The sequence below is a fragment of the Protopterus annectens genome, chromosome 7.part0, assembly GCF_019279795.1.
Source record: "Protopterus annectens isolate FY-2018-M chromosome 7.part0, PAN1.0, whole genome shotgun sequence".
NCBI classification, from domain to species: domain Eukaryota; kingdom Metazoa; phylum Chordata; order Ceratodontiformes; family Protopteridae; genus Protopterus; species Protopterus annectens.
Window position 1 is genome coordinate 600111900 of NC_056739.1, and position 25757 is coordinate 600137656.

At 41.0% G+C, this 25757-nt stretch overlaps 1 protein-coding gene across 2 annotated transcripts in view; it reads right to left on the reverse strand.

The window, feature by feature from the left end:
- CSK (C-terminal Src kinase) overlaps positions 1–25757 on the reverse strand; it is a 2395116-nt gene that overhangs the window by 2021351 nt on the left and 348008 nt on the right. For both annotated transcript variants that reach the window (XM_044077191.1, XM_044077192.1), the window contains exon 3: positions 23505–23599. The gene's annotated coding sequence lies outside the window, so the exon portion shown is untranslated. The remainder of the gene's footprint in view (positions 1–23504; positions 23600–25757) is intronic.

Here is a 25757-nt window from a genome sequence, read left to right on the forward strand (position 1 = left end):
CCCACCTAACTAAATATACCAACTCAGAGATAGCTCTACATTGAAGAAAAGGGCAATTCCCGATAACGGCCAACTGAATTTTTTCCCAGAGGAAAAAATTTGAGGACATGGCCGTTCACGGTTTACAACATTCACTGCATATGTGTCGATTATTGTGTGTTCAAAGAGATTCTTCGATCATATAACACAGAGCCTATAGGGAATATGGTTAATCTGCCATTTTGGATTGTCCTTGGGTTTGGGAGGACCCTCCCTTCTATTTTGAACCTCCCTGACGCTGCTTTCTGAAACTGTGTTTGTCTGTACATTGTTGGGATTGTTTTTTCTGAATAATAAAAAAAGAATTTGAACTAGGAGAAAGGTTCTATTATACTTGGGCATGGAGTGCTAAAAAATCTGGATAATCCCCTTATTTAACTTTCCACTTTCATCAAATCTTAAGGACTTCAGTACAAGGAATGCCCAAATAACATATCTTTATCCAGGGAATATCCAAGGAGCTCAGCTTTGACATCCTCTAGTAAATTCTAAGAACACAGACAGGCAAATCTTTATCACTGACCCAGTGGGCAGCTGCTACAGGGACAGCATTAGTACTGTCAAAAACACAATCTCCGAAAAGGGAAGGTCAGTAATTAACTTTCTTTTTTGGTCAAATGAAGCCAGCAGAAATTTTAGATATGCGAGCCTAACAACTTACTATTCTGAAGGGTAAGGTGAAATTATAAACTTTCTTCCCAAACATGAAGGCTTTTGCGTCTTTGCCAGAAAGAATAGTTAGCCGCCATATGGTGTTTGACAGAAGATGGTTTTGTCAGAGAAATTCCTGCAGGGTCTGATATAGGGTTTGGGGGGAAAAAACACAATTGTGAATCTGGGATCATTATATAATTTATCAAATGTACTGATGACAGGTGGCTGTCTGTCAGGCAAACTGATGACTACAGAAGTCTGGCAAAATCGGAGTAGGAACTACAGGTTGAGGAATATCCACCTTTAGGAAATCATAATATCTTCGGTGGGACTCCTTTTGTTTCCACTGAAACAACTTTCATTCTAGTAAAAGTATCAGAAACTGAGAAGTATTCAGATAGGGAACATGAACAAAAACTTTTATCAGATTCAGACTTCCCATTCTGAATAGTAGGAAATTGAGAAAGACAGTCTACTTCCAGTCTCTCAGACAGAGAATTAGAATTTGAGAGAGAAGTAAATATATTTTTTTAAAGAAGGGAAGACTCAGAATGTAATGTCTCAAAGGCTTTAAATAGTGCTTTAGCAAAAACAAAAAGTTTCCGTGACTGATCTAGATGATAGCGACACAGTTGAAGAAAAAGGTCTAATTTTATGCTTCCTTATCTTGGGAGACCCTCCAAGAGAAGAGTGACATGAAGAACGACCCTTTCTCTGAGAATCAAGCTCTTCAGAGTGGTTCCACAAAGTAACAATGTCCTCTCCCTCCTCCAATGCTGGCAAGAGTCATTCTCCCTTACCCAAAGAAGACAGCCAGAGGATGTGCCTGCCTATTGGTCTTTCGCTGCTTCCTGAGCAAAACCCAAGAGAGGCCAAGAGAAACTGATCAATAGTCAGAGGAGCCTGACATGGCTACAGTGGAGTCACTCATTGGCAGATGAGGTAATGAGGAAGCCCAAGTCAAGATTAAAGCCTTGTGTACAACTTTTTTCTTCTTGCAGATTGTAAAGAGAACGACTGAGGACCCTAGACCTAGGTCCATTACTCTACTAAAAATGTGCCAGACAAGTGGGTAATGGAGTCGTATTATGGAACTCTTTCTTCTGGACTAAAAAAAACGTAATGTTGGAGGTATAAAATTTATAACCACCACCAAAAGCACTAGCCCTAACCCCCATCAACAAATATTGAAAGAAAATAAACTTTTCCTGACAGAAAATGGTAAAAATTGGAAGGCAATCCCCAACAGGGTACTTTTCAATCCAACTCTGAAGAGATAGCTGACAGTCAATCTCTCAAAGCCACAGCAGAGATCACTTTTTAACAGCAAGAAAGTTCTGAAAGCTTGGTGCCCTAACCACTGACTTAATACCACACTCCCTGAGTTGCACAACAGTTGAGCTTTGGAAAATGGCCAATCATCTAGCCATTGGAAGGATATGTCCTATATAGCTTAGGTTACTGCACCAATAATCTATTAACATCATTAAATTCTAAAGAATCCTTTGAACTTGAAATGGCTTGAATGAGGAAGTCAGTCAAAAAGGGACAGAGACATATGGACACCTAGGAATCTGCAGAATGATATGGCAGTGGCTAATCACTTTGCGAAACACTCTTGGTGAAGTGGAAAGCCAAAAAGGTAAAGCAGTAAATGGAAATTGATAAGTTTATATGTAAATAATAGGCAATCAGTTTGCAGACCATTACCGTTACAGGTCTAGCCATAAATCTGTACTCAGTAATTCTCTCCAGCCCAACTACAGCAAAACAAGTCAGACCAGGGCAGAATTTCTGGCTGTCCATCCAGTTATTAAATTTACCTTAAAGGTAGCAAGGGTACTCTGCCTGACATGTTGTGGATGTTTGGCAATATATCCCTTACCTGTGGAGCAAAGTGTCTTACTTATCTTGTGATAAAGGCTTAGTTCCTTTAACCAGGTATATGAAGTGCCATTTGTTCTGTGAAGGAATAGGAGGTCAATTAACATTGGATCTTTCCTGGCTGAAAAAGTTAGTCACACATCTCTACAGTGGAGTCTATCAGACACCAAGTACAGAGAAAGGGCTGTCAGTGTCTTAACTAAAGTTTTGAGGTCACTGATCTTTTTAGTTATGAATCTCCGAGGTCTCTCAAATTGAATGCTAGTTTTTATTGACAAATGTATGTCAAAAGGTACATTATATACAATAATGGGTCTGATAAGATCTGAGTAAAGGGGAATTCAGGCTTCTTTGGATCCGAGAGAAATGCCTTTGGAAACTGGATGAGCCAGATAGAAGGCTTTCCAACATATTGAGAAGACATGATGGTCAAATTATAAGGAATTATCAACAATTATTAACATATTATTTGTATTAAAAAATGAACACACTGATTGGACAGCCCAATCAACGTACCCATTGTAAACTGAGCATATACCAATAGAATAAAGTCCGGCAACGGAAGTACATTTGAGTAGCTGGACTTTCTACTGGAATATGCTGACGGACAGAGCAAAACAGAAAAAAAAAATCAAATGTATGTTCTTAAAAATAAACTGAAATATTCCTGATTTTCCTTCTATTTCTGCACTGTCTCTCATAAAATGTCAACCAGTTTTGGGGGGGGGGTGGGGTTGCACTATTCTTCTTTGTACTGCAGTGATGTACTGTACAGGCATGGGGATGCACGTCACAGCTGGCCCCAGCAACACTAGAACAACAGTGGGGGAAGTAAGAGGAAGCAGGAAGACCATACATGGACATGCAGCACTGGGGTTGAGCTGGAATAAATGAGGTCTGACGGGACCAAAAAAAAACAAATAGATAGCATATCTCTATGCATGTGGGTCTGGTAATTAACGGCATGGAAAGCCAAGGTGGCAGAAGTATATACTTTCTGTGTCTAAAGCTCTATTGTCCTAATCATTTCATAAGTTTAGAGGCATTGTCGGACTCCAAAGAAATAACTGCTTCATCAGAAGAGGACTTCTTATACAAAAACTTGTGACTTTTAGGGACTTTATAAAACCTGAGTTCTTAGGTGAAGGAGGCTGACATCCCAAGCCAAAGAAGCAGATAAAGTTTCTTTCAAAGCCTCCAAAACAGAAGGGAATGGCAGAGGGTTTATTACCATGTGTAGTAAATTGTACTCTCTCTTCTAAGACTCTAAAACTCGTTTGCCCTCCCAGTTAAGTATCACATCATCTTATGGACGATGACACCAAAACAGCGATCTTCTTGCAGTGAATCTGAAGACAAAGTTATCATCAGCTTCTGACTCAAAACCTGAGGGAGAATGCATTTGGAAAGAATAACCCAGAGGTACTGAATCAGATTCTGAAGATGAACCTTCTTCAAACGTATCCATTTTCCTTTTGTGGGGAGAAAAAGACAAATGGGGGGTGGGGGTTGCAAAAAACATAAGGGCTTTCTTTTAAATGTCTTTGTGAAATGTTAAACTATTGCCGTTAGGGGTCTCTATGTGCAGGGATAACAGGAGAAGACACATCTTTTTTTCCCTTCTTTTCTTTGAAGTATCCAAAGAAAAAATTTGTGGAGGAGCAAACCCATACTATGCATACCTCCGTGAGGGTCCATAAATGTCCGACTAAAATATAAGGAATATCTCAAGATCCCTCTGAATTAACTAGCCTCAGCTATCCCTATGGAGCTTTGATGGACATCTGATTTGTCAGAAGGGACGTATTAGCTGCTTGTATCTTACTGGCCTCTAAAGGAGTCTTAGTAGTGGGAAAAGGCCTAGATGTCAGGTGGTCTTGTGAGTTTACTGGGTCTATGTTTACCGATCGAATGGTACCTTCCCCAAATGGTCATTCATCGCACACATCAAACATGCCATCCACTGAAAAGCCATACGATCATAAAGCATATCATCGACCGATCATAGTTGGCCAACAAAGAAAATGGCATGAAGTATGTGCGAAATGGGTAATGTAGGGATAAGGAAATCTGCCCTTTCCCTACTGTAGTGTGTTCTCAGAGTTCGTATATATAATTAAGCGAGGGGGTGCAGCCCCCCCCCCACATAAGAAGAGTCTGGTGTTGACGGAATCTTCCTCATATGGGGGGCGAGGTTGTGCCCCCCACACCACCCGCTAATTATAGATACCAACTCTGAGACTGCACTACAGTGGGGAAAGGGTAGATTTCCTTATTCCTAACATTACAGAAAAGTATGCACTTTGTGCCATTTTCTTTATGTTGGCCAACTACAATCATTCAGTGATATGTTTTATGATCATATGGGCTTTTGATGAAACGAACCTTTGATGGTATACTTACGATGAATGGCATTCGAGAAACATGCCATTCGATCGGTAAACATAGACCAGAGTTAATCATTAGTCTTAACACAGACATCAAACTCTGAAATGAAGAAAGAATTGATGACATTAATGGCTTCTGCTATTTTTACTTTTTTCTCAGCAGTGGAGGGACGTCCGACAAAGGGTATTCAGATTGTATTCCTAGTGCAAGAAACATCCTGAAGTTGCTTGTTTTCTAAATTTACATAAGAGACAACAAATTGCTTCTTAGACACTTATGCACAAAAGCTTGACAAACTAAATATTTTTTAATATTATGGTCAGGTGTCCAAAAAAAAAAAAAAAAAAAAAAAGACACTTTTGGTATCGACTTCTCTGAAGTCCAGGCCAACACGAAGGGACTCTTGCTGACAAAGTTTACAGACAATTGCAAGTTGGGAGTTATTAACTCCCCATATGATGTTGACACCCTACAGAAAGGCCTCATGAATTACCACATCGATGGTAGTTCACTGAACACAGAAGGCACTACAAGAGATCTGGGAACACAGGGTAACCGCAACTTCTCTTTTGACCACCACATTGCCACTGTGGTCAGAAAGTCCTTCTATGTGGCGCATCTCATTACGAAGTGTTTTGCATCCAGGAAGAAAGAGGTCATTGTCTCACTCTACGCTTCCCTCATTAGGCCAGTCATCGAGTATAATGCCCCACTTGGCATGTACCTCATTAGACACCTGCAACAACTGTAGAGGCTGCAAAAATACCTCACAAAGAGGATCCTAGGCTTTAAACACTTGTCCTATATGGACAGACTCAAAAAACTCCAACTATTCTCAGTTTCATAGTGCCTACTTAGAGGCGATCTCTGCTTCACTAATAAAGTCATGTCTGACCCAGCTCTGTTAGAAATGCTACATCTACAGAAATCCCAATCTCTCCGCATCACACTCTCCAGAGACCTCAACCTCATTACCACAATCAACAGAACAAGCTGGAGGGACAGGTTCATAACCCAGAGACTGCCCATGCTATGGAATAGACTTCCCATACATGTCAAACGGAGCACCTCACTGGCCCTCTTCAAAAGAAATCTTGATGAGCGGATGGGAAATAGAAAATTCAACCAGGGATCACTTCAGTGGCTCTACTCGACAGATGCACTGGGAACTAAGGTTGGGTGGCACGATGCCAGGGTAATCCTATCGGCTGGGCTTGTAAAGGCTCCAGAGCCATTAGCCTAGTACACACTTATGAACTTAATATACCTATCTTTGTTAGCAATTTAATATCTGCAGTCACATTTCCACTTCTTAGATGACATGAAACAATCAGCGGGATACTAAAACAAACAAACAAGAAATCAAAAAGGAATACTTAGCTAAATTAGCTGAAACTGACAGCTGAATGACGGTGATTCTGGCAGACTCTTTCTTCATAGAGAAGTGGCAAGAAAAGTTCTTAGGATTTTCACACCTGTACATCTTGAGTATCAATACGTAGTCTTGTGCAGATATACTGTGCTAGAAGAGGGTATGCCTAACCTATTGCAGACTGGCCAATATGTACAGTATCTTTGGCAAGATACACTCATCATACAGTATTACTACAGTAGTGATATACTGATGAACATACAATTTTGTAGATTAAGAGGAATGCAGCTGCTGAACCTGTGAAGTTGACTTCCTAAGTAACTTGGCTGAAAATCTGGGATGAAGCAGGAATGTCTGATGCTTAAAGGGCCTTCTCAAACTGCTAGCAGATGTCTTCTTTTCCTAGTAACAGGCCTAGCCTGGAGGATGCAGGAAAGTGATGGGGGTGCTGGCTGTCAAACTCTCCACATTGGTCAAAGTAAGCTTCCTCTTCAGGGGGTCCTACACTATGTCCTGAAAAGCCTGCCATTGGTGGCCTCCCCATGAAGAAGACAGTCAGGAATAGCCTGGCCATGTTTATCTTTAAAGAAAAACAACCTCAACTATGGCAACTTATAAAGGGAATTCACTTTTTAAGGATGGCCATGGTAAGTGTCTATTTTTTATCTTGGACCCTGACCATAATATTAAAAAATGTTCAATCTTTTAAGCTTTGGTGCCCAAGACTCTAAGAAGCTATTTGTTGTCTCCTAATTAGATTTAGAAAGCAAGACTGAGGCCTTCTTCCATAGATGCAACGTATTTGAGCAGGGGTTCAGGGGTTCAATATCATTCTCCCTACAGAATCATTGAGACATCTTAAGAGAGGGGAGGTAATGGGGCTGCAAGCAAGTCCAAGGAGAAAGCAATTCATCCGCATGAGAGTTTCTACAAAGGATGAATCTCACAGTGAGTAGGAACATGGAGGGAAACTCCCTATCCCCATACGTCTCCAAACTGAAGGCCTTCTTGGCCCTCTAAATCCCTTTTTAGTGCACTGTATGTGTCTGACCATAGCCTTAAATTTGATGCAAAAATGTAGTGTACTCACATTTGGGAAGAAGTCTTTCTCACTGATTAATACATAACGATACAGTCGTTAGAATAAAGAAATCTTTTATTTCATTGCCCAGTTAATTATCATAAGAACAGTAGGCATCCATCAGTCTCAAAGGAACATGGGTGTGGGCCATTGTTGGACTGATTCAAGCAGTGTCTTCAGTGGGAGTGCAATCCAGTCTGGGAAAGGCTGTCCTTTCTGTATTCTGAGCAGCAGCTTCCTTCACTTCCTGTTTCCAGGCATACTTGTTCGGCATACTTGCTAGGTGTTCATGCTGATGGATAGAGCACTGAGGTCAAGCTTGCATAAGTTCTTGTAGTGCAATTTGGGTCACCCTTTCAACCTCACTAGACTCCAGCTCTCCAAAAATGAGGTATTCAGTCATCCATCATGTGTGAAACCTGACCCAGTTATCTGAGGTATATCCTTAAAATCCAAAGAGGTCTTAGTTCCCCTCTACTCCTCCCTTTCTAGGCCAATCACTGGATGCAGCATTCTAACTGGTGTGTAGCATATGAAGCATGCATCCCAGCTCAAAAGGTCTCAACCTTTCCATACAAACATAAGCAAATAGCTAGGCCCCCTCAACTATCTAGAAAAAAAAAAGTTTTTCACATTTTTTTTCACAATCTTGCATAGCCTCCTACATGCAGCTCTTTGTAGCGCCTTTTAGGTTATGAAAGATCATAGTTTACTATATCTTCTGCACCTCATAAACACTGACAATGTTCAGATACCTCATTCAAAAACACTTGACTTGCATCATAATATAAATTAAACTTTTGGATAGGGCATTACCTATGCAGCCACTGATGACTCAAAGCCTAAGACAGCAACCACATTTTTTCAGAAGATGAAAAACATGATGAATATCACTAGCCTAAGCTTAGCGAACATGAAACCGTAAAGTGGATTTTCAGACATGTCCACATTTCCAAATACATGAAAACCAACTGCCATTTAATTTTACTGCTTGCACTGGGAAACTTTAATATCAACATAGGACTTAAATATGACTATCAGTGCTGTGCAATATTCAAAGTTGCATAACACTGTTAATACACCCTTCTTTTAGTTTCATTCCTCAAACACATCCAGTGCTTTTATTTCAGTTTGTATATAACTGTTCACACTGGGTAATGTTAACTTGCTTGCTGCTGAGCGGCCATTATCCTTCAGGAACCAGCTCATGTCTCAAGGGGTTATCCCAGTTGAAATCATTTTGTATAAACACATTAAAGCAAAATGTACGGCTTTGTTAAGGAACTAAAGTGTGCAGGTATATCTGTCAATTTGTATTCAAATTAAACCTTCAACACACAAATTAAATGGATACAGAAGCAATATGTCAGAGATTTCTTAAGTACATCTGCAGGAAACAGATACCATGCTGAATGGGTTCCATGACAACTCAATGAAAAACACAATACAGACCAGTAAAAAACATCAGAACAGAAACTGCTGAATAAACACTGCAATTTTTTTCTATGTGACTTAGCATTGCATCACTGTACAGCATACTATGACTAAACATGCCACATTTTTAAAACCAAGTCTGCTCTATACAGTATAAACATCTGCAACATTATCAGCATACAATGAATGGTGTACAATTATTTATGTACTGGAAGAAGACCGCATCTACTCCTTCCAATATCAAACGTAATCTCATACAAGTGTGTGCAAATGTGTGCTTATATATACATTCATGCGGGAGCGTGCATGTGTATAATAGTTGATATATCTATATCTTATACATTATATATATATATATATATATATATATATATATATATATATATATACATATACATACACACACACACAGACAAATACACTGTGACAAAGGGAGATACTGCCAGCACAGCTATCTGTAATTTTGTAAATAAATATATGTCATCTGTGAATGTCAACATTATTTATATAAGATGCTTGTGTTACAACTGTATTAGAACTGTAAGTTCTGTGTATATCAGACATGTTTGTACAGACGTGTGGAAATTGGAATAAAGGAGGTTAACTTCAGAAAAATATCTGAAATTAAATTACTTTATGGCAGCTAGAGAGAGAATGTCTGTACTAGGGAATTTTCTGTATTGTCTTTAAAGTGAAATAATTACTAGTTTAGAAATGCGAGGGAATGCAATTGTTTTATGACTTCCAGCATCTGCCAAAGATCTGAAGTCTATGTATTTTCACAGGCAGATGCTAAATACTGGTAGCTTCCAGCAGTGGGGGGTTTACATGGGATAAAGTCAGATTACTGCAGGCAACAACTGTGTAAGGGAAGTGGTGAGTTCTTTGGCCAAGTCCCTCTGGAGGCAGTTGAAGTGTGCCAAGTAATTAGCTACCTTTGGACTGAGGGCATTTAAGGCAAACATACACTTCCTATGTCGGTCAATCACCCGAGACTCCCTGTTCGGGGGATGGACCACAGAGCTCTGCTCCGCCAGCTCCTTCTTAGTGGCAGCTGCAACTAAGATGGCATCGACCAGGACTCCTTTGCTCTAGAAGGGTCAGTCCACGTGAATGCTAAGGAACTTATCGGCTTGCTGAGGTACTGGTCCCACAATGTCGGGTTCCTTCTAAGCCCTGCTGGTGATAAGCTCCACCAACTCATCAGCAGGTGGGGTCACCCAGGAAGTAGATGGGCCCGTCCTAATAGCTTTCAGGAACATGAACTCCTCTGAAGACGAGGGTAGGGGAGACCATCTACCCTTTTGCTTCAGGATTTAAAGGATGTCCCCAAAGAAGACACCGTCAGGCAGAGATCTGGGGGATCCATCTCGATCTAGGTCCGTGTCTTCTGTGAGAGACTCTGTGGGCGAGTCCAAGTGCCTCCTCCTGCACTTTCTCTTACAAGGTGCCTCCTCCATGGGGGGGGGGGGGCCTCCCTGGAGGACTCGGAAGATGCAAGGACCCAGTGTGGGGAGGAAACCCCCTGAAGGCTCAAACAGGAAGGCCGACCCTGGACAAGATGGGATGCCTCACCAACCAAGGTATAGCAGGGCAGGGATGGACGCAGAGAGGCAGGAGATGTAGCTCCAGTCCAGGAGAAGGTCCTCTCTACCACCCATAAGGCCAACAGGCTGGAAGCGGCCCTGTCCCCAATCTCGGAAGGCAAAGACCCAGGAGAGGAGGAACAAGCTACAATACAGCACTATGGTCCCTGGATGATACTCGTCCACAGCTATCAAGGGCAGAATCCCCCAGGGGAAGAGATCAGTCCAAAAAGCCTGGACCCGACCCTGTACCAGTGCAGCCAGCACTGACCATTTCAGCACGGGGCCCACTCTGGTCCGAGGGCGGAGGAACAGAGCAGGCCAGGGACCCTGATGGGGTCAAAAAAAGGGGATACTTGACATAGGAATCTAACCATGGGTATCCAGGTCCCGAGACTCTGAACCCCCTGGGGGTGGAAGAAGAGAACAGAGATTTGGGACTAGAGAAGCTCCCCTAGCCAGGAGGACTGTGGATGCCAGAAGTCTAAACTCTAACTGGGCTTTGAGGAAGCCCATCATCCTGTCCATATACAAAGGTAACAAACTCCTGGACAATCTCCAGGATGTGGAGGAGTGGGTAGACCTGGCTGAAGACCCTAAGGATCTGTGTCTGTGATCTGGAGTTTGGCTCCAAGGTCGAGGAGTTGACTGGAACAAATGCCTAGAGGATCCAGGTGAAGCTGTATCCTCAATAACTATAGGTGGATCTGATAAGCCTGTCAGATCTGAAGGCCGAGCGGAAGAAGCTATTGGATCCAATGAACTGGTCGGATCCGAGGACCTCTGATCCAAGGAGGCCCTTGATCTGGTAGAAGAATCCAAAGATCTCAGATCCGAGACAGCCCAAGCTGGGGAAAGATCTCAGATCTGAGACAGCCCAGGCTGGGGTAAGATCTGGTGATTTAGCATCCGACAGCCTAGGCTTTTTAGAAGCCACCGAGGGCATGGAAGGGGTTTTCAACTTAGGATCAAAAGAGGAAGCCTTGGGAGAGGAAATATAAGGACCCCCCCCCCGCACCATACCTTTAAGCAACTGCTTATTATGGCACTCCACTAAAGCCCTGGGGGTTGAATGTTGCACAGATGATGCATTCAACCTCCAGGTGAGGAGCCCCTAAACAATACAAGCACTCATTGTGCGAGTCAGAATTGGGCATCTTCCGACCACATGAGGTGCACTTTTTAAACACAGTGGGCTTTTCAGACATGAAGGCAAAAGACCTATCACAAAAAGGACTAGCAACAAAAAGGCATCAAACACCCAACTGACAAAGGAAAACTACTCAAAGCGCTAGGAAATCTAAGGGAGGGGAAGTAACTACTAACTGTACTAAAAGAATACACTAAAGATAAACTGCACCCAACAAAATTGAACTAAATTAGAGCAAAATAAACTGAGCTGAATCACTTATCTGTAGCGAGAGCCAGGGATCACGTCCATAGCAAAATGTGGCAAATGAAATCAGAGGGGTAGAGGGCAACAGGGGATTATGGGACAGGGAGAAGCTTGAACGTTGCATGTCTATGCTAAAGTTGCCGGCTCGGATCCGATGTTGGATCCAAAACCCTTTTATGAGGGATAACAACATTGATAACAACAAATCCTATGTTCTTTTTTTCTTCCATATCAACCATATCTAAGATAAGCTGCCCACGTACTACAAATGTGCCTACTCTACAATTCACAGTCACTTTCCCTGATGTTAGGTCAGTCTTGGGAAAAGAGGCATTTCACCTCATTAATCATGACTATACCCCTTCCTACCACTGCTACTGCTTCATCCTATTGCTACAGGCTACAGATAATATTACGCACAGGTGCATGTTTAACCCAATCCCCCCACCCACCCAATTAGGAGCACCAGTTCATTACCCTTACTTGAGGCAGCTGGTTACCTGAGTCACCCAGGTTTCAATTTACATACATGATATTACAGTATCAGCTGATCGACAAATCAGCCCTCTAAAATGAGCCCTCAACTGGGTTTGTTCTTTTCAACAATCATAAAATTCCACACATTTCAGGAAAATGCAGGGAGTGTACACACCCATAAAAATGCATAGCATGACATCATGCAGTAGCTAAGTAAGCAAGGTCACCCACAGAAGCTAATAGTTTACCCCATTGCTACTAGCAACCAAATTTCTACAAATTAAAAAATAACATTTGACATTAACACTGCTAACAAGTAATAAAAGATGTATTAATCCATTTCCTGTGAGCACCAATAGTCATTGCTGAATGAAGGTAGTAATCATTTCCAAGGAGATTGAAATACACTACTGATCCATCAAGAGGGCCCTTCTCCAGGGGCGGCTCGTCCTACAGGACTGTAGGACTGCAGCCCTCCTACCTAAAAAACAAATGAAAATAAAGCTGAGAAACACAAAAACAAACAACGTAAATTCCCGGAAGTCTGTGCATGCGAGCACGCTCTAAAATACGCGGGAACACACTCAGACTGCTTTCTCAGCAGTCTAGATAGGGAGGAAAGGCATCTCGACCCGAAGATGCCCAGCAGTCTGTGCGGTGGTGACATCACGGAATGGAGGCACTCTGGACTGCAGCAGCAGCAGGCTAGACCAATCACGAGGAATAGGGATGCTCGGCTGTTTGGGATGGACCAATCGCGGCAAAGGGGCTGTTTGGATATCGGCAGCAAGGAAGGTGAAGCAGTTATCTAGGCTATTGTTCGGGATGGAGGGAATAGGCTTGTCAGCAAGGTAAGCAGTGTGTGTGTACTAATTGTGCAAGGGAGGGAATAGGCTCTGTGTGTGTGTGTGTGTGTGTGTGTGTGTGTGTGTGTGTGTGTGTGTGTGTGTGTGTGTGTGTGTGTGTGTGTGTAAAATGCCCCAGTCACTATATACTGGTGGCTAGAGCAAACTCATGGTGGTGTGGTAGGAAATACCTCAGGCTTGAACCCTGTACCTTGTCTGCAGGTGTTAAGGGCCTGAATTCCCTACCCACCACCATTTGTAAAAAAATTTGCAGATTTTTGCCTCATATTTGATCTGTTCTGTTCCTCATAATATCTGTGGTTTCTAAATATTTAAATGCTTAGTTATTTGATGGTCCAGTGGTAGCATTGTTGCCTCACAGCTACAGGTTCTCAGGTTTGATTCTTGGCTGGGGTGCCTTCTGTGTGGGGTCTGCCTCTTCTCCCTGTGTTTGTGTGGGTTTGCTTTTGTGTCCTCCCATGTTACAAAGACATGTGTCTGCACTCTGCATTCTTTCTTCCTGGGCCTCTGCTGAAAATTGTTTTTTTTGTTCCAAGTCAGACTTGTCCTGGTTAACAAATGTTAAATAAAATTGACAAGCATTTGAATTTCAGACTTCAGGTTTCTGAATGTTTAATTCCTTAAATATTTGATGTTGCAGTGGTAACATTGTTGCCTTACAGCTATAGGTTTTCTGGTTTGATTCTTGGTTGGGGTGCCTTCTGTGTGGAGTCTGCATCTCCTCCCTGTGTTTGTGTGGGTTTGCTCTGGTGTTCTGCCATTTTACAAAGACATGTGTCTGCAGTATTTCTCCCTGGTCCTCTGCTGAAAATTGTTTTTGTTCCAGCACAAGTAAAACTGACAGGTATTTCTCCCTGGGCCTCTGCTGAAAATTGTTTTTGTTCCGTCAGAAGTGAAATTGACAGGCATTTGAATTTCAGACTTCATATTCTTCAGAAAATACACAGTAACACAAAACCTTTTATTCTAGCAATTTTCTAAGTTTATAAGATGAATATTTGAAATGTGTCCCTATTTTTGGGACTGTATTCCCCCATTATTGGCTTCGTCCAGGTTTGTGCTAAGGTTGACAGCTATGGCAAGAACTGAATATGTTTGAGGGCTGTATTCCCTTCATTACTGGGTTTGTCCAGGTGTTTTGTGCTAAGATGATGACAGCTATGGTGAGAACTGAATTCACTAAATGATAGCCATTTAAGTTTCAGTCTTCCCCTCTTTCACAAAGCAGCTGATCTGGCATAGTGGTATGTTGCTCTGACTGTTTTGCACAGGGACCTTGGCAGTAAAATGTATGGTGGTAACACAGCATTTTATTCTAGCAACTTTCCAAGATTATACAAGCAATGTTTAATGTGTCCCTGTTTTTTGGGCTTTTGACCCCCCCCCCCAATAAATTTTGGCTTTTTCCAGATTTCTTGTGCTGTGAAGTTGAGATGCAGTTGAGTATTGAGTAGATTTTACAAGGAGCTGAGAGCTGTAGGGGAACAGAAGATTTGTGCTTCTTATGCTGAGTCTGATTGCATTGTTAATAGCACAACAGGTTGTGCACTTGCTTTTGATGCCTAAGGCTGTGGGTTCTACTCCCACAAGGGGTAGATGCTGCCGTATTGAGAATGTCCTCTTTGGCGAAGATACTAACTATGAGCCGGTTATCAGTTTGCCATCATTTCCTATTGCAATATTACTAGCTTATCATTTTTTTTAATGTAATATAGGCAATTTATTCCTCAGGGGCAACAGACACTATTTTTCGATGAAACCATGAAATATAAAGGTGTTTGCTAGCAGCAGCCTCTTCATTAGTTACAGATTTCTTTAATGTGGAATTATTTAGATGACTTTTACTTCAGAGATTGTGCATATTTAATGATAATGGTGGACTGTAGAAGTTTGAGTAGACTTTTATGATGGAAATGTTCTGAACTGGGCAGTTTTGTCATTACTGGTGCATGCATTTTGTTTCATTGCTTACTGGAAAAATGTTCAAAACAATAAATTTAAAACGCCCTCTAACAACAGTACTGTATTGTACAAGGAATATAACTTAGTACAATCAGGAAGGTGTATCAAAGAGCACATGCATGTTTCATGTGCAAGGGGCCTATGATTTGAAAACAGCTCAAAGTTCATCTTTATCTGCCACTGGCAAAATGTATTTTCTTTGAATGTGGGTTTCAATGCTGTTTCAATGAATGTGAGTTTCAAGGGCAGAGAAGTTTTAATGCTAAGTCTGTTTTCATTGTGAGACTGCATTGCTTTGTTTAGCAGATGTCTTAGTGTTTGTGCTGTAAAATGCAAAATAAAACTTTCAAATGAAGTCCAAATCATCATAGACGTAAAGCAGTATGCACATTAGTGTTTATGGTAACCGGAGTGAAATAGCCAAGTAATGGATCACTGGAATGGCTGCACGAGGGAGGGCTCCATTCGACCATGATTTTCTGAGGGGGAAGGGTGGCAAACTCAAACACAGCCCCAGCTGAACTATACCTCCCAACTGTCCAGATTTTCTCAGAATGAATAGATTTTTGTTTCTTATTTTTGTTTGTTCCTCATAAAATTTGTGGTTTTCTGGCAAATCATTTAGGAATTAAGTCACTAAATAATGACACACTGAGTTTCAGACTTCATAACCTTCAGAAAAATGCATGCTAAAGTAAGACCTGTTATTCTATCAACTGTCTCAGTTTATACAAGAGCAATTTTTAGTAACGTTTATATGATCCCCAATATATTTGGCCTTGTCCAGATTTATTGCATTAACAGGTTGAGGGGTGCATGCAAATAAATTGCTTTATAGAATTAGGCATAGCCAAACCTCTCAACTGTCCCCGATTTTGACTCAAAATGTTGCTCTTCCCCTAATAATCCCACCGCAACATAGCAATTTTGGAAGAAAACATGGGGGGTTTACAATTAAGAAATAACTGTAATAATCAGAGTTATAGATTACTTTTATTTCAGAAATGCATGTAGATTCTTTTATTTTGTCAGCTGCTCAAGTTAGCAGTACTAATATTAAAAAAAGTGTCCCTTCTTTGATAGGTTCCCAGCTGTATTGTGTGGCTATTTTATATTTTTGCATCACATTTTGGTCCATTTTTCATAAAATTGTGTTTTTTTTTTGGCAAATTAGTGGCAAATCATTAAAGACTAACGTTAGAAAATAATGACAGACATTTGAGTTTCAGATTTCATACCCTTCAGAAAATTCATACTAATGCAAGACCTACTGTTCTATTATCTTTCTAAGTTTATAAGAGCAATATGTAAAAACTGTCCTTATTTTTGGGCCTTTGTCCCACTTCTATGTATGACTTTGTCCAGATTTCTTGCTCTGAGGTTGAGAGGTATGACAAATGTGTCAGGACCATCACAGTCAGCCAGAGACATTTCAAATTGTGACATACTTGTTGCACCCCACTCCCCATGTAGTGACTCTGGATGTGTCCAAGCAAGGCAAGGAGCAGTTATGCAGTGTAAATGCGCAGAGTATCCCCCCATCCAAGGCAGACACAAGTATTAAAGTGGCTTTTCATCTGTCCTTGATTTTGCAGAATGGTCTGGTTTCTGTCATATTTTTGTACTGTTGATTTATGCTTATTACTCAAAGTGCCTGTTGCTCTGTGTTTAAGTAGCAATGCTTTAATGACCATCAGGTAAGCTTGTCTGAGATCGTAAGATGCAAGTAAGCTTTAATAAGCATACTGTTAAAGAATTGCCAACATTGAAAGCCTTTCTGTTGTTGCCATGCAGAGAATACTTAACTAGACAATGTATAAGCATTGGGTATTGAAATGCATATGACAGTATTTGTAATAAAGGACAGGATTACATTATTTTAAGAAGCTCATTACACTTGCTGGAGACTTCCAGTCATCTCTGAGGGCTTTACCCGTAAACTAAACAGAATGCCAATCATGTGTGGTCCATAACCTGTACAGTAATCCTTTAAGCAATGTATCTTGAGCTTGTTTCTTGTTTGCTTTTCATTTTTTACTTTGATCATGTTTTCCCCATGAAACAAGTAGATAGTTGTCAGGCAGCAGGTCTTTTTTGGATAAGAAACATTTTTACAAGTGGGGGCATCACAGAGATTGCTACTTTCAGCATGTTACTTGGTACTTTAATAAAGCTGAACATAAATTATAATTAGAACTGCAGTGCAAGGAGAAGTGGTATGAGTTGAGTGCTGCTTGTTTTTCTTATACTTGATTTTGACTGGCATTCCAGTAATGTATTTAAAAAGTAATTTATTTTTTCATGCCTCACAACCTTTTTGCTTCCATCTAGATATTAAGTAAGCTGTCATGCAGCCAATGCATTGAAATATTTTTATTCTTCTACACTTTTTTTTGTCTTGACTGGACTCTCATAATGACGGTCTGACACCCAGGGCAGCGTATTTAATTAAAGTTAGTTTTTGTGGTTTTGAGCATAGCTCCTCCCCTTTCTAGTTGGCCACACCCCCTTTTCATTGACCCCCCCCACCCATTCAGTTGTCTCCTGCAGCCCCTCTTTGATTTGAAGTCACCAGCCGCCACTGGCCCTCTCACTGGTTAATTGATAAGGTAAGACTTTATCTGTTTCCATACTGAAGACCTTCCATGACTGGCCCTTGGCTGAACTGAATCCCAAGTAATGAAGGAAATCTAAGAACCAGGATGACACCCATGACACCCAATTCCTAAATTCTGGGTTGTACCAGCAATGCTTTGTAAAGGTATATACCAAAGACAAAATGTCTGCAGTAAAGATATTCTTGAATCAATTACCAGAGGTAGGCAACTCCTCTACTGGAGAAAGAAAGCTATGACACTGGTAATTGCTCCCAGGCACTTTACGACAAATATTTCTCTAGTATGCTTCTGTCTGGAAAGTACTTGCTTAGTAAATGTTAGTGTTTCCCTCCAACAAAGCAGATGAGCACCTGGTCAACCTTCCTGAACTTGTGCATCATTTCATGCAACACTGAGCTAACAGTGGACACATCTAAGGTGTGATGGGCTTCCTTCCTCACAAGTTTTTGCCCTGGACAAGAAAACAGGAAGATAAAAAAAAGGACTAGCTCACAAACACAAACTAACTCAGGAAGAAATGCAGAGTCGTGGGAGCATAATCACTGTAACAATAAATGTTTGACTACAAGGATCTTTGTTCCAATATCATTAATACTGCTTAGAATGACCCACAGCTGGACATCTATTTATCCTGTCTTACTTCAAGAGGTTCATATTTTCCCAGAATGGTACTGGTCTCCTCCCTCTGACAAACATACCAGTCTGCTACTCAGTACGAAAGGACAGCAGCCCACACCGTTTTCAGATTTTTTGCATGTGAATCAGAATGTCACCAATATGCAGTGCTGCACCAATCAGGTCAGACTGCAAAGTTCTTTACAAAGGGAGAAGAAATTAAACAGCAGAACAATGCCTCTATTTAAAAGTTCTATTTTTTGACTGCCAAAAGTGAAGAAGTCTTAAGAGCCTGGTAGGTGGAGCCTACATTGCAGCAATGATCCTTGAATTCAGACATTTAATACTATGGTGAGTATGCTGATATTGTTGACAAAACTGTACAATATTCTTCAAAAGGATTGCTGTTGAAATAATCACTCATAATGTTTGCAAAGAGAACTTAAGCAGATTGCACCCTGGGTTTAAACCCAAAATGGAGGAACACTGGTACTGCATGCCTATCTGTCCTTAAAAGAGTTGATCTAGCTTTTATTGCAAGAAAACTGGAAATGCAAGTTCAGTTAGCTGCTAAATAAATGGTTTGAGCTGGCATTTCTGAAAACCATGAATGACATAGCTGCCAACCTAGTCTTATTCAGTCCATGTAAGTTTTTTCCATGGTAATCATAAAAAATACAGAGTTAGATAGCCATTTAAACAGCTTTTAGAGTTCAGTCTGACATGCTTTCCAGTCACAAAATAAACAAAGAGCTAGTCTATTAAGTTTGAGAGCTTTATTTTTCCCCCAGTATTGCACAACAGCTACTTAGGTACACATATTAGGTATATTTTTTTTCCCCTTCTTTCTAACATTTTTGGTAGAAGATTGACTGATTTTTTTTTTTTAGTGCCAGCTCTGATAACATGTATTCTTGCAGTGTCTTCTAGGATAAGAATCTGACTGCAGCTCTGCTGGCTAGTTCAAAAGCAAAGTGGGGTAGTGTCTCTGTTACCAATTTATGGTTTCAAACAAGGTGCAGGGATGATCTCTTAGGGCAGGGCCTCAACTGAAACTACTTAAGAACTGCTTGCCTTTAGCAATACTGTGCCAGAGGAGGCTCCAGAGACAAGCAGCCTGAAACAACAGAATGATTCACTTTGACTAAGGCAATACCACACCTCTGTTAAATAAGGCTGTGAAAGCAAATTGAGCCTAGACTGTTAACTACACCACAAATAAAATCTATCTTTGCCATGTAATACTTCTTGGTGGAAGCCTTCCAGACGTGTAACTGATACTTCAGCTGGGAAGCAGTCCCATCATGGAATTATTCTTCAAGCCTTCACATTTTGATGTAGGAGGTCCCATGTACTGGCAAAATAACATGGAAGAGGTTAGAATAATAAACAGTTCCTCTCCGTTCTAATGTCCAAGCTGGAAAAAAACGTCATTGCTTTCCCAAAGGGGGATTTTAGCATAAGTTTTGCTCTGCCTATTCTTGCATAAGAAGGATTGGTGGCAGCTATGATTTGATGGTTCCACTGAGACACTGATGTGCACTGCACTCTCTCTCTTTCGGTGCCATAAACGCACTGATGTGCATAGCTCTCTTTTTTTCTGGTGCCTTTAAGGCAACGATGCGCTTAGTTCTTTCTAGTCAATTCAACTGAAACACTTACAAGTTTAGCTCGGTTTTTGCAGTTGGCCTTCACTGAATGTTAAAAACTCCTCTGAGTGTTCCCGAGGTAAACTGTAGCGCAACCTAAGTTAGAGGCCTGTGGAGCCACTCAGGAAGTCTGCCACCACATATACTTCAATCTGAAATGAGAAATGATCAGAATGTTGTGTCCCGGTCTCAGGTTCACTGCCAAACATGAACTCCCTCTATGCACAAAGATTAAGATCATGTGCTGCTGTATCATGTGATGAACTGATTGCAGGAACAAAGAGGGAGTGGTCCAGGAAAAATATGCCTCCGACCCAAGAGTCTTCAGGGAAGGAGGGCTGTGTACAGCTACAACTCTCTCACTACTGGAAGTATGAAATCCAATCCTATGACAACACACCATGGAAATTTGAGTTTGATATGATAAAAACTTGCTGATGCACATAAAACATTTTTGTAGAAAGGGCTTTACCAACATGGGAGGCAACGGTCCTCACATCGCTGCTACTTATACATACAAATTCCAAAATCACTGCAACTCAGAAAAGAGGGAGGTACTCCCAGCAACCTCAACCTCTTGGAAGAATTAGCTTTCATTCTTCCATTTGCACATAAATGATCACTATTTCAAGGATTGCAATTAGGGTCCTCAGATTTTCAATATGCATCTGCTACAAACTAAGTGATATGCAGCACCCCCCCTTCTCCACTGGCTCCAGGGGCACTACTATCCTTGAAGTATGGAGGAAGCAAAATGAGCAACCCACCCTGCCAGCCATAAATGACGGGTTCAGCTGCAGAATGGGGAAGCTCACCCTCAAGCTGGTAGGGATTATTCATCACTTTGCGGCACTGATAAAGATTTTCTGATGATGTGAGACCCTTGTTAAGTATGGTGACTCTGCAGTCAATGACACCCTAAAGTCCAGAGGTACACCCACATCCTTAAGTGTATAAAAGTCAATGTGAATACTGCAGCAGCCACAAATCAGCAGGACAGTTTTAGTCTGGACTAGGCTATCACATCACCCACACTGCCAAGACAACCACCACCCGTGTCATCTCTTTGGGTAGGAATGACCAAGAATGGAAAGTGTCCAACTCCATATAGGTGGAGGTAATCCTCTGACTTTCCTAAGAAGGCAACAGAGAGGTTTCCTCTAATTTATGGTCACCTGTACAGAATACAACCATGGGTCATCTGTTCAAGGGCTGCTAACAGAGTCCCCTGATGGGGCAATGTGGAGCCACAAATCCTAGTAGAAGATAAACCATAACTCGTTCTACATTTCTGTCATCATGGCTACCACCTTGACAAACACGATAAGAAAGGACAAACAGCAGAATTCTGCACTAAACATGGTGCCCGACCACATCAAATTGAAGAAACCATGTGTGTAGACCTCTGTTTAACCACAGCAAATTGAAGGAACCCTGTGTGTAGACCTCTGTTTAAAAGTACCTTACAGTTTTTAGACAGACCTTTAAAACACAAAGCTCCTACCTTTAAAATAACATTCCTGAAGAAAAAGGTAATAATACATCAACAACTAAGAAAATGGAAGTTTTTTTCACTAAAGTGAACTTATCAGCTCTCAATTCTCAAAAGCCTCAGATGAGTGTACTCTTCTATAGCAGTACAGCTCTGGGGGGGGGGGGGGGGGTTGTACCCAAACTTATCTTTTAGTCAGCTCAGCTCATGCTGCCTAATGTTTAGAACACTTGGAAGGTGCCCTAAAGCTTTGAAAGCTGGAGGATGTTATATCCTTAGCAGGATATAACCCATACAGCTAAGGCTACTGCTGCAGTGATCAATATGGCAAACATCAGCACTAACATAATTCTGTATGTCTGTTGTACTACATACAATAGTTGCCTATAGACATTGTATTACATCACAGTTATAAAGGCTTATTAGCACGTCTGGCAATTTAGCACAGTTTAGGCTATGAACTGGTAACAAGTTTCAACCTGCAGTCATTGGCCCAATTCCAAAAGTTTCCACTTGCAAAATGTGTAGCTCTGAACAAGTCACTTATGCAGAAAATGCCTCCAGGTTCCCCCTGAAAAAAGGAAGCAAATTCACTGTGCTCACATAAGCACAAACTGTAATTCCACAGCCTCCCTACTACTTGCATACACAAAGCACAGGATACATATCAGCTCAGATTTCCATCATGTCAGACTCATGATGTTAAACAGCAGTAACACAATAGCTACCACCATATGCACCAGAATGCGTCGAAACACATCACTTCTTTTTTTTTTTTTTTGGTGCGTGCACACACACAAGCACAGGCACAGTATAAATTCATACAAGCTTGGTTTGCATCACATCACCCATATAAAGCTGGCACCCATTCCCACATGCAATGGTGGCCTGCACTCTTCTGCCAAAATGAGCCCTTAATGTGTTGGGAATCTGTACTTCTAAAAAAGCAAAGCCCAAGTGAGATGCAGATATGAATACTAGGACAAGGAAACAGGTAATGAGCATAATGCAGTTAATTACATGTCTGAACAGCATTGCTCATTCTTATAAACCTTAACAAGCAAAACTGGTCCACAATATGTACAGTTGTCTCTTGTATACAAAATTGTGCAGATGTGCTCCAAAATGCAAGAGAGTGTGTAAGCAACTGGACCCAGCCTTCACCCTCAGCAGAAAAGTAACACTCACAGACTGCCTTGTCTGTTAATCTCACAAGGACTGCCCAGCACTACAGTGCTAACCACCTCAGTATAGACACAAGTGCACAGCATATTGTGTGATGCTGCAGTGCACCTTAGCAGTGCATCTCCAACTCGCACAGAGCTAGTGTACAGCAATGAGTTGGTGCCCAACATCATCCTCCAGGTCTAGGTCTGATGTGACCTCTCATAATCTGCATAATGTGCAAATGTCAGCAGGTCATTTAAGCAATCACACAACTCCACCTGTAACAAAGAAAAGTGTTTGCTTCATACACATAAATATAATTAAGGTCTTAACCTACTAAGTGTTGCCCAAACAAAAGATGTAAAGCCCAGGATGCTTTGAACCCTTAAAATATTACAAACCTCCCCCAAAGATGAACACTGCTGACCATATAATGAGCACACAGCCTTGCAAGGCATCATTTTAATCTGGAAACCGCTGACAAGAGCCCACAGACCTGTGTACTTGTAGGGCATGCAGTAGGAGTAGTGTGCACCCTGCCATTCGATTGAGCAACCATGTAGTTGGATCATAATGCCAGCAGTAGCCATAAAACTCATCCTAAAATTTCAGAAAACTAAGACAGTAGACAGAAATCATACCAATGAATCTGTATTGGATACCAATTTACACGCAAAACACTCATTAAATTATATGCAGGTGTGGTTCAGAACATTATGCTGACTATGGAAAAAGCAAACAAAATGGAAAAGAAGGCCATCACTTACACAGGCTACTTAAAAATAATACTAATACTGATGGAAAAATAAATTTTCAACACTTACAACAGAAGTTTGCATCTGGAAGTCTGCTGCCAATATCCAGCCTTACGCCGTTAGCAAAATGCAGGAAACAAGTCCACTCTGTCAAACTAGAAGCTCTAGAAAAAAAAAGCAGAAAAATGTCAACATTCTAAATATGAACAATTCAGAACTTCTTGATTATGCATTCAAACGCCAGTTTTTTCTTAACTTTTCTTTTTTTTGTGACAATATTCCTATGGTGAAAACTTCCGCTTTCAAAAACAACTGTGGAACACATACAAAAATGTCAGATCATACTGTTATTTGTCTTTTTCCTCTTCTTGCAAAGTGAACATGTTATTTATTGGGATATGCCTATCAAAGATGGGCCTCATCTGTGAACAAAGTGCAGCATTGCTTATAAACCTGAATAATAACTGTTTTCTGCTTTTCAGAATAAAAAGATTTTGTTATAGCTTAGTGAAGCCTGGGAAAAGGACGCACGGCCGAGTAAGAGTTAATTTACTGAAGCAGGCTGTGTGTCCTGGAAAATTTGAGCTACCATTGTTGAACTGAACATTCTGTTCTTCTTGAACATTCTGTACTAACTGTTGGTTTGAGGTGATTTGTGATAAACATGTTTATCACAGGCGTTTTTCATAGCCAACTGTCAACGGTCAGAAATGTAACAAAAAGTTGTTTTGCTTGCAGTATGAAAGCTGATGTCAGTAAACAAGTTGACCAGAGGAGATCATCTTGGCCAACATGCTGTGTAATCTGGTTAGCTGCTAATAAAGAAGTTTTTCATCACCTGAGGCAGATGTGACTCGTTTGAATTTTTCTTCTGACATTTTGGTCCTTTGAGCCGGATATCTCTACGAAGATAAGGATCAGACCGACAGAGACCAAAAGACCTGTGCAGGTGAGGGTTTCTCATCTTAAGATTCCCTCGACTGAAAGCCCTCCGACTGATTTGTCGTTGAAAGGAGGCGGGACGGTTTCTGAACCAAAAGGGGAAACGGAGTCTCATCTGGTTCAGGTAGGATGAAAAATAAATTTTCTTTTAATTTAATTTAACCTTGCCGACAAGGGTTTTATTTTTAGTTAAGGGTGGGTAGGATTACTTATATTCTGTTAAGGACACCCGTTAAGATAGTCCCATTTTATAATTAGCCCTGTAAAGTAACTTTGATACAATCCTAAAATAAGAAATCTAGGGGAAACATGGGTTTGAGTTGCTGCAGGTGTGAGAGTGATGTCTGTTTAAATGTTGATGCTAAGTATATGAAAGGTTTAAACAAAAATAATGTTAAATTTTTGAAAAAGTGGAAGTTGAAATATGATTTTGATGGTACCCTGAATAAGAATGCCTGTGCAAAATTGGTTAGAGATTTGAAAAGAGATGCAGGAACTAGAACTAAGAAGCAAAGACAATTGGGATTTCCCCAAGCACAAAAATGGTTAGAAGAGGCAAATAAATGAGCTATAAAAGAAAAACAGTGCCAGGAAAAAGAAAAAAATAAATCATAAGGGATCACTGGTGCCAAGAGGAAAAGTAGCTTTATTTTTAGATAAGGAGGATGAGCATACAGTTTGTGCGGTATAAAGGCAGGCAACTGCCCCACCGTATGGGGAAATTGTTGCTGCCGTACCGGCGGAACCTCCTCAATATCAGTCTGAAGATGTGGGATCAGTACAGCAGGGTGGGTTATTGGCTGCTCAAGGAAATGTTGTGACCCCTCCAATTTACCCGCAAATTCCCGTAGTACCCAAGGTTGCTTTGCAACAGGTAGACCAACCTATGCAGTTAAGGTCAGGACCAGCTGGGCAAGGACGTTGGGCCATTAAACTTTCTGACTACTCAGAAGCTCTTCCCTTAATACAAGTTGCAAACCCACAAGCAGGGGATGTTGGACAGGAGCCAACTATTTTAGTTTATCGTCCCTGGGCAAGAGAGGATATAAAATGAGCTACAGATGGTATTCCTCATCCCAAGGTTAATTTTCAAAAGTTTTCTGAGGACATAGTTGGTATGCGTTTAAGTTATTATCTAAATGGTTTAGAAGTAGAACAAGTAGTGCGACAAATCCTGGGTCCAGATTGGCACTTAGTTTGTGGTACTTGGACATGTAAGGCAGATGACGACTCTACATTAAAGCATAATTCTGGGGTGTTAGACACGCGAGTCACTGATCTGTTAAAGAGAATTTCTGATAAGTGGCGTCCAAGAGCAGATTGGACAGTAATAAATCAGTGCATCCAAAATGATGATGAATCTGTAGATCACTATATTGT